This window comes from Priapulus caudatus, unplaced genomic scaffold (assembly GCF_000485595.1).
Source record: "Priapulus caudatus unplaced genomic scaffold, Priapulus_caudatus-5.0.1 Scaffold857, whole genome shotgun sequence".
Lineage (NCBI taxonomy): Eukaryota > Metazoa > Priapulida > Priapulimorpha > Priapulimorphida > Priapulidae > Priapulus > Priapulus caudatus.
The window spans coordinates 93074-97795 of NW_014577918.1; positions in this window are offsets into that span (position 1 = coordinate 93074).

Here is a 4722-nt window from a genome sequence, read left to right on the forward strand (position 1 = left end):
TCAGTGTCAGATCCCACACACCAATGACCAAAACTAAGCGGGAGATGGCCCGACAAAGATAAAATTGACTGGCCACAAGTACTTAAGTTCCAAGCCGCCGCGCTAATACCAGATTGTTAAACCCATTGCAGGGCCCATAGCAGAGGAACATGCATGCGGATAATTCGTCTCGCGTAGCCATGGTGAGAAAACAGTCGGAACGGGCAAGTAGTGCGCTTTAAACCGCAGGTTTTCACACTTCCTGCTGAACTAACATAATTCAATGTATTCTCAGCACAAATGAACAAACAACACCCTCAACAACACCCCTTCTCCATTTAAAGGGGCGACCCCATATTGACAAAATGACATATATCTCAATCTGGCCATGCCCTCTCTATCCTTGAAAACCAAGCCAGGAGCTCAGTCAGGGTGATACTCCAGTAGGAGTGTTCCCAACTTTAATGTCATAACTGGTCATAATAACATATTAATATTAATAAATTTATATATAGATGGTCAATGGTCATAGTATTAGTTTTGGCTTAATGTCATTGGGAGGGGTAAGGTTAGAGTATCAATCATTATGATTAGGCGACATGAATCATTAATTTTAATGATATCAAGTTGGGAACACTCTAATCCGCTAATGTAATGCGAGCGTTAGCGCTGATTGGTTCAAGGATAGAGATGATGTCCAGTACGGTGATTGGATAGGGATGATGTAGTTGATTAAGATAGGACTGGACATCTTCTCTATCCCTGAGGCGCCTTGATTCAGTGATTGAGCGTAGGTGCCTACACGTGTTACTGAATACTGTTATAACTACTGCTACTAGCTACTAGTACTAGATTAAAGCTTTGAACGAGGAAATTAAATAAAACACTCAGACGATTAAACAGCGCAAGGTTTACTCTTACCATGTTAAATTGTTATTATCCCGATGCGTATCTACAAACGGTATGAATATTTCCTATTCATTTCATCACGCATGTATCTCAAGCCAAACAGTCGGGCTAGTTGATGAGTGGGTAATACGTCATCATTTATGAGTTCGTAGTTCAAACCTGCTACGAGAGCAGGCAGCAGCGTCCAGTCCGCAGGTGCCACATGTGAGGTCACAGACTAATAGTACATGTAATTTATAACTAGGAATAATACTATATATAGAATACATTAATGTTATCGGGATATATGTAGGATATATATATGTGAATCTGCCTATATATATTATACTTGCGAAGTTGGTGACCGCATAGTACGATGCCCGTTCTAGTTCATTGATGGTATATCTTTTTAAAACTGGTATGCTATATCAGATTTAAATATTTAATCATAATTCTATCAGGAACGCGTATAATGACAATAAGTTATATGATAAATGAGCGTTAGTTGTCATTATACCCGCACGCTCCTGATTATATGTAATGTTTTAGCCTACATATATGAATGATATAACAATGCGACTTCAACATCTGTGTTTATGATTTTTTTAAATCATGCTTTGACAGTATATTTAATAAACGCTTCAGCAGGGCAGAATTAATTAAGTATCTGATACTAAAGAAAAGACCGGAGTCAACCTTATTCAAGCGATATATCACAATGGAAACATATTTCACATGTTCGTGAACTGTGTGACGAAGCCTTGGAAATGACGCATTCAACCAACTGGCCTAAAGTGCGGATTCTTGCCGAACTTATTGCTTCAAGAGGCACAACATATTACTCATCGTGTGACAGAAAGCACTGCAATAAACTACCGTTCATAGATATAGTTATCATACACTTGTATTATAATATAGTTAATTAAAATAAAGCTTATATAAATATAGACAAATAATATTTAAGTAACATTAATCAGTATTGTTTTAAGCAGATATTAGGCAAACGCGTTGCCAGCGCCGCTCTGTCACTATAACATACTAGGCGTACTGGCAATCTGTGTGTTTCTTTGTCTACCATTCATTTACGACCATAAGTCTTTTCTAAAGTTACACGCTTAATATTGATAACATTAACATTGTCTAATAACAGGCTTTATAATATATTCCAGCGTTTAATGATATAATGGGTTAGGTTATTTATGAGGAAAAACGTTTCATTTTAACTACATACGATGACACAAGGTGCATATAATGAATTCCAACATACTGCCGATATAACAATATTTTATGCGATACTTCTTTATTCTCAAGTATATATTACTTGTATTACATTATGATTTTGACCGTGTATCTATTTCTGTTTAAAACATGTAAATTAAATATATTCATCTACAATTTTTATAACAACACAGAATGACAGTGTAGCCGTGGTTTTTCCATATTGTTTGTTGAACCATCAATCTTATCGTTAAAGCATACAATGGTAACGCCTGAAAGAAATATATACATATTTCACAGGTGCTTTTTAATCTCGCTTGCTTTAGAATGATGTGTGGGATGCCGGGTAATGTACAACAGGCTGTGTGGAATGAACTAGATCGCTGGAGGATGTTGTCACGCAGGAATAATTACTTGTCATTTGTTCATGGAAATATCTGTTGAACGTGTTGAACTTAATATGTGAAGATGACAATCTTAAATTTTTACAATATCCGGGCCAAATGTCTGGAATTACACCAGTCTGAGAATGAAATGTTATTAGAACGACGCGTTGGGTCTTCATGCACGGTGATATAGGTGTCGCATTTCTGCAACACCTGTTTGTACCCTTACGGTGCAGTCGCTGTTTAAATCAGCCGGAATGGCACCTGAAATAGCGCAAGTAACGCGCGCAGATAATCAATAAAGTATTACTGAGTAGTAACTAAATTAGAAAAAGCCAGCAAAATGCCAGGATTGCGACGACAGAGAAATACTCGAGGCCAGAGGACGGAGGAGCGAGGAGAGGTGACCCAGCCAAATGAAGCGCAAGAGCAACTTGGCCACACCACGAAGCAGAGGAGAGACCCGGAGGGCAGAGGATCTTCGCGGTTATTACAGTGCGATGCATCACGGGATCTCTACGATAGCAGCACCGCGAGCAGAGTTAAGAGAGGAGGGAATTAGGGGGCGAGGACCGAGAGAAGCGTCGGGCGCAGCGCAAGCCAGCGTGACTCAGCGCCGAGGGGAGCCTGACCCAAATCAGAGACAATTCCAACTGTGAACAATCAGCAATACAGGCGGAGAGCGGGCCAGAGCGCAGGGCAGAATGCAGAGGAAGGTCAAGCAGACGCCAGCGGACGCGGAAAAAGAGCAGCGAGATTAACGGGACAACAAGAAAGAGGGGCGAGGGAGTCGGCAAGACAGGACACAGAGGGGGGGAGGCACTGCAAAAGAAAACAGGGCATTGCAGCGTGACGGGGCGGGACTGACATAGCTATAGTACTATAGCTGACACTGACATAGCTATAGTACTATAGCTGACACTGACATAGCTATAGTACTATAGCTGACACTGACATAGCTATAGTACTATAGCTGACACTGACAGTGAAGATCAGTGACTGATTGATATGAGTAAGAATGGTCACTCATATTCCGTCTGAACTTCTTGTGATAACCATGTCTGGTCTGACTGAAAACACTTTAGTGGTTGTCATATGTTGTTGATATTTTTGTTATGAGTTGAAAAGGGATGCATCAGGGAAAAAATAACATTTTTTTCACGGAAGCTCTTTTTGAAGTCTGTGGAAAAAATACCTCTCATCAAAAATTTTACAGGAGCTATTTTGAGCCTCACGGGAGCGATTGCTGAGGTTTGAAGAGCGAATCGCTCATCGCTCCCGTGTATTTTTTACCCTGGGATGCATGTACACATAGAATTTATGGGAAGGGATGGGAGACGAACCATGTGGGGTGGCTATGGCAAATATCAGCCAATATTCAAAGTGCCACAAAGTTTGTTACCAGTGCTGTGGGGCAATTAGAGATCTGCATCTGAAAATCTATTATTCAGCGGTCATGAATGCTAGCGTTACTTTTGTTAGGGTTTTAGGGAAAAAAAGAATAGTTTTATATTTGTTATTTGTAAACTGTATAGCACACATGAGAATTTAATTTCCATAGATCCATGATTACGGTCATTAACATGTGGTTTTTTTTCAGGCGAAATATTTCGCACAGATGGTTGTTATAGGTGCGCAAGTTATAGGCAGAGCTTTCACCCGGGCGCTGCGAGAGGAAATCAACGGTAATTAAGTAAAAATCGTTAAAAATATGCTCGTCGGTTTCTTCATGGTGGCGCTCGAATGCTCACCATCGTTCATCACTAGAATTTGCAATTTCTACAGTTACATTAATTGCTCCTAATAGAATCTACCTTCGTGAAGGTGCGATGATGATTATTCCACGGTCCTACCGACTCTAGGGCTCTGCAATCCTTTACGTTTTGATTACAGCTAGCAAGCAGGCAGCAGCTAAAGGAGGTGGCGGTAAAGTGGGAAAGAATCGGGCGGCAGCGAACCTTAAAGCCGGAATAACCGTAGAGGTAAATACTCCAGTGAACATCGAATTGCGGTACTAAACGGTTCTGTTAAACTATTAATAATAGTATTATGATACTGTGATGATTCCATTTTTGATTATATATGTTTATTAATATTGTGATACTATTTTGATATTGTGAAATGATAACTGATATGATTGCATGGAATGACATGATTTGTTAAGTTGTTTTATCCATTGTACCCGTCTATAGCCTGTGTTAGCAAATGCCTCTATAGAACTTGTGGTTTTTATTTGTTGTTTGAGTTGCAC